Raw genomic sequence first — 10,016 nt, forward strand, 5'->3', positions numbered from 1 at the left:
TTAGTGTTCAATTTTTTCTTTTAATTCTTGTAAATTGCATTTGCTTTGTGTTTTCATTTTTAAAAAGCTTTAGACAACACTTTGAGTTGTTAAAAAAAATATTATCTAAAATACTTTAAGAGGTAAAGTAAAATAAATATAATTTGTAAGGATTGAAAGAAAAAAAATTTCAAGCATGAAAAATAAAAAACGTTAAATTATAACTAATAATATATTTAAACTTATATAAAATGATATGAACTTTTAAGACTCCTTTGACAAGGAAAATATATGATAAGATATAAGAGCAAAATAAATTTTAATCCTATCAAATGTTTGGTGCACATTAGATAACATTTTTTGGTTATTATGTCCAGCATTAAATATGGATTACAAAATAATATATGGTGATGATAGTAATAACAACAATGACAACCATAAATAATAGTGATAATAACCATCATGATTGTGGTAATTTCCTTACTTTTTAATAACTTTATCTACAAATTTTTATTAAAATAACTCTCTCTAATAACTTTATCTACAAAATTTTATTAAAATAACTCTATCTAATTACTCTCTCTACGTATATACATGCATATAAAGGAAGGTCTTAGCCTCTTCGGCCTGAGTGAGTTTTTCTGTTAAACAGAGAGTACTTGGGCCAATATCTAAAGAGTGGGGCACATGAGATTTGAACACTTTTTTTTGTTTTTGTTTTGGGTTATTAGTTGGGTTTCAACTTTCAACATTAGGAATTACTTTCTGCTTTACTTTTTTTTGGTCCTGCACCCCACAAGAAGACAAAAATATCCCTCAATCCTAGCACCTCCTCTTCAACTCCTACGTCACCCAAGCTCCCTCTCTCCTCTTCTTCTAGATTCATCCTTCTTCCTTGTTCTCCTTCTCCCTTTTAATATTTGCACCTCCCAAGTACCCCGAGGAGAACACCTGTGAGAATAAAGAGGACCACTGCAAGGACAACCATCAAGTTCTGGATTGAACGTTTTGGAATGCATATTGTGTTTTGGATTACTCAATTCATAATTATGCTATAACATTGCCGGATCACCTATTATGGTAATAAGTAATTATACTTTGTTTTGATCCACTTAATATTTTTTTCTTAGAACATCATTCTTGGAATAGGTGATCCTGTACCGTTGTAGCATAGTTCCAAAATGTCTTTACTTAAATATTTAATATTTTTCAGTCACATAATTGTTAGTATAGAGCAATAAAAGAAGAGAAAGAAATAAAGGGAAGAAAGAAAAAGACACACAGTTTAACGTGGTTCAGCACACAATGTATGTGCCTACGTCCACGGCTACACTAGGAGAACTTTTTATTACTTGCACATAAAAGCTTACAAGGTGTCTCTATATATAACACTAGTGAGACACAAGTTTTTATAAACCAAGCGATGTGGGACTAAGCCCACACAAGTTTTACAGACCAACCGATGTGGGACAAAGGAACTAAGACCACAAACTCTAACAATTCTCCCACTTGGGGTCTAAGTTCCAAACTCTAGCAGCTCCTTGTAAGCAACGAGTTCATCGACTCTTTACCTAGTGTAGCGCCTTCATCTTCAATTATCCTTGAAGGCCAACTGAGGTAATGCAAAGCCTCAGTTTGTCAGTTGTAACAGCTTTAGTCAACATATCTGCTGGATTCTCTGATCCTAAGATCTTCAATAAAGATAAGTCTCCATCATTTATCAACTCCCTGATAAATGGTATCTTAATTGAATATGCTTGCATCTAGAATGGAAGACTGGATTCTTAGCAAGACTTATAGCACTTTGACTGTCACTAAACATTGGAGCATCATCTTGTTCTTTCCCCAATTCATTGAGAAAATTCTTTAGCCAAATCATCTCCTTAGCTGCTTCTGAGATAGCTATGTACTCGGCTTCCGTGGTTGAGAGAGTAACTCTATCTTGAAGTTTAGACTTCCAACTCACAGCAGTACCTCCCAAGGTAAAAATGTAGCCTGTGGTGCTCTTCTTGGTATCAAAATCTCCTCCCAAGTCTGCATCTGAAAATCCCTGTAAAGTGAGATTGCCTTTTCTGAAGCACAAACACATCTCTGAAGTACCCTTCAAATATCTGAGTATCCACTTTACTCCTTCCCAATGCTCCTTTGCTGGATTTGATAGGAACCTACTGACAACTCCCACTGCATGTGCTATGTCAAGTCTGGTACACACCATAGCATACATCAAACTCCCAACTGCTGATGCATATGGTACTCTTGACATGTAACATTTTTCTTCATCTGTCTGCAAAGATTGCTTCTTTGAAAACTTCAAATGAGATCCCAAAGGGGTATTCCTGGTCTTAGAATCTCCAAGGTAAAACCTGTCAAGCAACTTGTGTATATATTTCTCCTGAGACAGCTTCAAAATTCCTTCTGATCTGTTTCTAAGAATTCTCATACCAAGGATTTGTTTAGCTGGACCAAGATCCTTCATTTCAAAGTTTTCTGCCAACTGCTGCTTCAACCTGTTAATTTCTGTCATACTAGATCCTGCAATCAACATGTCATCAACATACACAACAAGGATAACATAACTATTAGTATATTTTTTAACATAGCAGCAATGGTCCATGTCACATCTTTTGAATCCTGAGTTGCTCATAAACTCATTAAACTTCTTGTACCACTGCCTCGGTGCTTGTTTCAAGCCATACAAACTTTTGTGAAGCTTGCATACAAGATTCTCCTTGCCTGGCACTTCAAAACCTTCTGGTTGGGTCATATAGATGTCTTCCTCTAAATCCCCATGCAAGAATGCAGTTTTAACATCTAACTGCTCCAAGTGAAGATTCTCTGCAGCTACTATGCTCAGAATAACTCTGATGGTAGTCATATTTACAACTGGAGAGAAGATCTCTGTGAAATCAATTCCTTGTTTCTGCTGAAACCCTTTCACCACAAGTCTCGCCTTGTATCTTCTTCTACCGTCAGATTCTTCCTTTAGCCTATAGACCCACCTATTCTGTAATGCCTTCTTTCCTTCTGGCAATTTAGTTAAAGACCATGTCTTATTCTTCTGAAGGGATGTCATCTCATCTTTCATCGCTAGCTCCCACTCAATAGTGTCATTCCCCTGTGTAGCCTCATTGAAACATTCTGGCTCACCAGCATCAGTTAACAACAAATAATGCAATGAAGGGGAATACCTATCTGGTGGTACTGAAATTCTGCTAGATTTTCTTGGAGGAGTTGATGGTTCTGGTTCTGACTCAACCTCTACGCCTGTACTCTGGTTTCTGTTGGCTACATCACTTTCTGAGATTTCTTCAAGTGTTGCTTTCTCAGAAATTTCTGACAGTTTACCTGCACATGTAGATTCTGCAGAAAATTTGTCCTTATAAAATAAGTTCTCATTAAAAGTAACATTTCTGCTTCTGATAACTTTCTTGGTTTGGTCATCCCAAAACCTGTAGCCATACATGTCAGATCCATAACCAATAAAATAACACTTCCTTGCCTTCGGATCCAATTTATCTCTACTATTAGAGTCTGTCAGTATATATGAAACACAACCAAAAATTCTCAAATGTGAAAGTTTTACCTCCTTTCCAGACCATACTTCTTCAGGCAACTGATAATTCAAAGGAACTGATGGTCCTCTATTGATGAGATATGCTGCTGTGTTTATTGCTTCTGCCCAAAATGCTTTAGGCAAGCCAGATTGGATCCGCATACACCTTGCTTTCTCATTCAAGGTTCTATTCATCCTTTCTGCAACACCGTTTTGCTCAGGTGTTCCTGGTATTGTCTTGATCATTCTGATCCCATGTTCTGAACAGAAGTCTTTAAACTCCTGACTATCATACTCCCCACCATTGTCAGATTTTAGACTTTTAACCTTTAGACCTGTCTGATTTTCAACTTCTGTTTTCCACCTTTTAAACATAGAAAACACATCAGATTTATTTTTAAGAAAATAAACCCATACCTTTCTGGTAGAGTCGTCGATAAAGGTGACATAATAGCGTGAGTTTCCAACAGATTTCACTGGGGCTGGCCCCCAAACATCTGTGTGCACCAATTCTAGCTTTTCAGCTTTCAGAGTCTTCCCTGCCCTTGAGAAACTGACCTTTTTCTGCTTTCCAAGGATACAATGTTCACAAGCACCAACATCAACATGCTTGAGGCTTGATAGCTTACCCTTTGCCGCCATAAGCTTCATTCCTTTTTCACTCATATGTCCAAGTCTTTGATGCCACATGGTTGAATTATTGACAGCCTCAGTAACTGCTATCATATCCTCATCTGCAATCATGTAAAGAGATCCTCGCTTCTTTCCACGAGCCACAATGAGATTGCCTTTTGTTACCTTCCAAGCTCCATCTCCAAAAGTGGTGTGATGTCCCTCATCATCCAACTGCCCTGTAGATATTAAATTTCTCTTTAAGGCAGGAATATGTCTGACATTGTGCAATGTCCATAGGGATCCACTGGAGGTTTTGATGTTGATATCACCTCTTCCGACAATGTCAAGAGATTTTCCATCTGCAAGGTAAACTTTTCCAAATCTTCCAGAAACATAGTTAGACAATAAATCTTTAGAGGGAGTAGTGTGGAACGACGCACCTGAGTCCATGATCCATGAATCAACAGGACTATCCAAACTGCAAATTAATGCATCATCAAGTTCATCAGTTGCTGCATTTGCGGATTCATCATCATCGCGCTTCTTGTTTTTGTGCGACTTGTTCTTCTTTGGTGCCTTGCACTGATTTCTAAAGTGACCTCTCTTGTCACAATTCCAACAAGTAACGTCACTTTGAAATTTTCTCTGACCTTTCCCTCTTGACTTTGATTTGCCTCAACCATTCTGACCCTTCTGGGTAGTCTTTCCCCTGCCTTCAGTATTCAATGCTGAATTGGAAACATGACTAGAAGATTCTCCTGAATCTCTCTTGCGAACATCTTCGCTCAAGATCAAGTCACGGATGTCACTAAGCTTTAATGTGTTCTCCCTTGTAGAACTACTAACTGTAGTAACAGTTGCAGCCCAACTATCCGGTAGTGATGACAATAGAATCAATGCCTTCACCTCATCCTCAAATTTAATCTGAACAGATTCCAATTGGGCAAGAATAGTATTAAACTCATTAATATGATCAGTTACAGAGATACCTTCTCCCATCTTGAGGTTGAACAACCGGCGCATCAAGTATACTTTGTTGGCTGCTGACGACTTCTCGTACATATCTGATAATGCCTTCATTAAGCCTGCAGTAGTCTTCTCGTTCACGATGTTGAACGCGACGTTCTTGGCTAATGTCAATCTGATCACGCCAAGAGCCTGTCGATCTAGCAAGTTCCATTCTTCTTGCTTCATGTCTTCTGGCTTAACCCCTGATAAGGGCTGATACAGCTTCTTCTGATATAGATAATCCTCTATCTGCATCTTCCAAAAGCTGAAATCTCTGCCATCGAACTTCTCGATCTTCACCTTCCCCTCTTCTAATGCCATTGCTCCCACTGCCTCCTCTAAACTGAGAAGACTCCCACTAATTCCTTTAAACTAAGGAAATCCCGTGGAGTAACCAAAAGCTCTTGATACCAGTTGTTAGTATAGAGCAATAAAAGAAGAGAAAGAAATAAAGGGAAGAAAAAAAAAGACACACAGTTTAACGTGGTTCAGCACACAATGTATGTGTCTACGTCCACGGCTACACTAGGAGAACTTTTTATTACTTGCACATAAAAGCTTACAAGGTGTCTCTATATATAACACTAGTGAGACACAAGTTTTTACAAACCAAGCGATGTGGGACTAAGCCCACACAGGTTTTACAGACCAACCGATGTGGGACAAAGGAACTAAGACCACAAACTCTAACAATAATTACATAATAGGACTAGAGAAAAAGGACTTGTTTAGATAAATAACTTAATTAATTGAGATCTTATGAAATAAGTACTTATGTATAAGTTACTTTTAAAAATAAATGAGAAATAAGGTTAAATTGGTTTTATAAGTTATAAGCTATATTAAAAAACAAACACAATATTTCTTAAATAATGGGTTCTAAAACAAAAATCCTTCAATATTAGAAGGACTTGTATAAAAAAATTAATATGATTTTGTAGAGACCCAAGCAATAACATGAAATAAAAGACTAATTAATGAAACAGTTTTTAAAGGTTGTAAAATGAAAATCTTTCAATATTAGAACTAAGCGAGACTCCAAATACTACTAAGTATGCTTTCAATGTCATGTTATGGCTGCCAGCAAAGCTCATCTCCAATAGAAGATCAAATTTTATGATCTTAATTAAATTTTTTATGGATCTTGCAATGCTTCATTACTATGAAGATTTTTTTAATTTTTCGCTCTAACAAAATATCAAACTTTGTGATTTTAAATCACTTTTTTTGTAGATCTCACAATGAAGTCACCTTCTAATATTAGGGGTATAAGCGGATGCAAGTTATTCGTGAATTCGAATTGACCCAAACCAACCCAAACAATTTGGGTTTGATAATTTTTGTGTTTGGGTTAGACCCGAAATGAATTAATCAAATTCGTTGAGTTTTGAGTTGTGTCACATGTTTTAATATCTAAACCCACCCGGTTCGTTGACCCATTAATTTGTTTTAAATTATTATTATTAATATATAATATATATTTTTAAATTTTTTAAAAATTAAATACTATTGATTGTTGATTACATAGACTTATGGACTTGCATTGAGGAAGCATCAACACATCCTTAACCTTTAGGATCAAAGTGACAAAGATTTTATTGATTAAAGTCACTTCAAATGGGCTTCTAAAAATATTTTGGATCTATTTTCAAAGAGTAAGCCTCATAATGCCTTATGGGTTTTGGTAGACAAAAGTGTTTGAAACCCATCCTTACCATGCTTATTGAAACTCCTTATCTCATGTATGGTATGCTTAATTTCCCATCCCCCGTGGATAGATAGATAGATAGATAGGAGTCACTAGAGTGGAGTGGAGCATGGTAGCATAAAAAAAATTTCTTTTTAATAAAAAATCTAACAAGAAATAATTGTGTCTTATTCATTTAATAAAAAAATTTAATTTATAAAAATATTGCATTTTAAAAAAGGAATAGACAAAATTAAATATTTTGACTTGTTGACCCAACCCAACCCAAATCGTTTAACAAGGGGTACGTTTGGATTGAGTTTCATTTTTTTGTTCCTTAGAAAACCGACCTAAATAAAGTCGTTCAAATTTAATTGGATTAGGTCATGACTTTGACCAAACTCAATCCAAATCGACCCACTTACACCCCTATCTAATACTTATTTACAGTTTTTTGGAAAGAAACATTAAATTGAAAACATGTGCAAATCTTGTTTGTTATTATAGAAGAACAAATCTCCACGATGGAGATCAACTCTCTTGCTCGAGTAACACATCTTAGCAAAATCAAAACTTGCATGAAAGATCAAATTATAAGAACACCTATTGAAGATATTCATAGGTGTCAAAAAATATAAGCGAGATTTGATATTAAATATTCTTGTTCAACATGAAGTGTCCCACTAATTTCCTATTATTTTTCAAAATTGTGTATTAATTCTTTAAGGTGTATTCTTAATTTTGTTAGTAGACATTTCTCAAAAATGTGTATTAATATTTTGTGATCCACCTACTCCCTCTATTTTTAATTATAAGATTATTTTTAAAAATTTGTTTGTCTCTTTTTATAATATATTTTTTCTAATTTCTTAATGCATTAATTATTTTTTTCGTACATATCCTTACTTAGTTATTCTCTTTTCAAACATTAATGAGAAATAATTAAGTGGATAGAAAGATAAAAAAATATAATTTTAGAATGATAGTACAATTAATTGATAAATTTAATGTGATTAACTAAATTAACTAATTTTGTTAAGAGACTTGAATTTGTTGAAAGAGTCTAATTAGGGACGGAAAGAGTATTTTTTTTTTATCTTAAGCCTTTAGTTCATTAAGAGAAACAGATCTTACCTAATCCAAAGGTTAATCGAGAAATAAATAAAATTTGACTAAGAATTATTTTTGATAAAAATTAAACTTGAATACTACTCAAATAATTCAACCTTAATTGATGTATAAGTACTGATAAGAATAATTCAATAAATTTCTATCAGAAAACACCTATTAGCCACAACAACAAAAAATGTGACCCACTTTAAGTACTTCCTCTTGGAGACTTCTCAGCTGTTTCCTTTTAATGTGAAACTTCTTGGTCGAAAATTGAATTTGCCACGATCATAAAAAACATTCAAAATATTTTTCATAGCTTCTATGTAGTGATTAAGTCTTATGATTCAAAAGTCTTCTATTGAGTCGTGTAATTGACCAAAAGATAATGTTAATTACATCGTCATGAAGAAATTCAAATCAGTTGAAGACATTACATGGATGGAATTTATTCCTTTCTCTCACTTTTTCTCATTCCCATTGTCAATTCAATCAAACATTCTTCAAAGGCTAAGAAATTATATGGAGCTATCTAGAATCGGAAAGAAAGTGACAGATAGATGAATGAAGCGCAAATAATGCATAAATTTTGATTATACACATATATGACCGTGTGTTTTAATTTTTACAAGTTGAAAGTTCTAATTCTTGTCTTTTGAGATGAAATAGATGTTAAGTTTTTTTTTAAAATAATTTATAGCTTATTGTATTCCCATCTAACTTTTCCTAGAGAATAACTTAAACTGGGATTGAAGTTATTTTTTTTAATCAGCAAAATAAACATATATATTAGTAAATGGTACCAGAGGATTGAAGTTAAATTCTAATGTCATTTAATTGGCAGGTAAATCATTTTGGTTAACAAGCCTAGCGAGCAAAAATACTTGTAATTTATGTTTTTTAAGTTTAGAGGTTTTTATTTTCTTAGATTAACATAGTGTCCACTCTCCTTAAATTTTTATTATATAAAAAATTAATTCAATTCTAGTGATAGGTTTAATCCACGATCACTTATGTGCTCACCCTACCTTGCTAGTATTTAATCCAAGATCACTCCAAACATGATAGGTTTAGAACCTGTTGTATAGCGGAACAGGACACGTCAATACATATAACAGTAGTACTTGACAATTGACAGGGTAGTTGTGAATATTGAGCCAAAATGTTCCCACTTCGTAACCTTATATATTAAGCATCATATGTTTTTTTAAGTCATTGAGCATCATATTCAGTCAAGATATAATTAATAAAAGCATATTCATAATGTCTTTCTAAAAGGAGACATAAAATTGATTTTGTGGTGAAAAAAAAATCGTAGGATCAAATTTTAATAAATTAATAATTAATATTTATTAATAAAAAAAAAGTATATCTAGACCACTATGAGATCCTCTGAGGCTGATTAGAGAAGTCTAACCTCTCTTACATGTGAACCCAAATTGGATGTAATTTCGATGTCACGATCTTCAGAAACCTGTTCACACTCCTTTTTCTATTTACTGTGATATCTTTTTTATCATTCATATAGGGAAGAACCCATCATTTCATGACTGTATTAAATATTTAGAGGTTGATTAAATTGCTCCAAACTGCAACAAGGACTTCTTCATTACTTTCCCATCTTTTCATCCTTGCATATGGCTAACTTTTTCACTAAAGCTTTACACCCTTTTATGTTCCATACAATTTTCTTAGAATAAATTTTTCAATGAACCTTTAGAAGAGAATGAAATAAGAATAAAAAATAAATTAAACCTCTCTTTTAAAATAAAATCAACTTGTACACTTAATTTTTACAAAAATTCTCTGATCTAACTTCTCTAAAAACTTGTACAAGTTAACTTTAAATTATAAAAGAAACTCAATTAAACTCAATTTATTTTCTTTTATTTTTCTTTTTAATCTTTATGAAAAAAAATTATCCAGTATCTATATATGTCCAAATTAAGTCTACTAATTGACATGTATGCCTTAACTTGCGAGTCATGATTAATTTCACCTGATGAGCAGCACAAGAGTCATGCAACATCTCAAAGTTCACACGTGGAAGTGCAGGGTTGTTAG

Source organism: Glycine soja, chromosome 18 (assembly GCF_004193775.1).
Source record: "Glycine soja cultivar W05 chromosome 18, ASM419377v2, whole genome shotgun sequence".
NCBI classification, from domain to species: Eukaryota; Viridiplantae; Streptophyta; class Magnoliopsida; order Fabales; family Fabaceae; genus Glycine; species Glycine soja.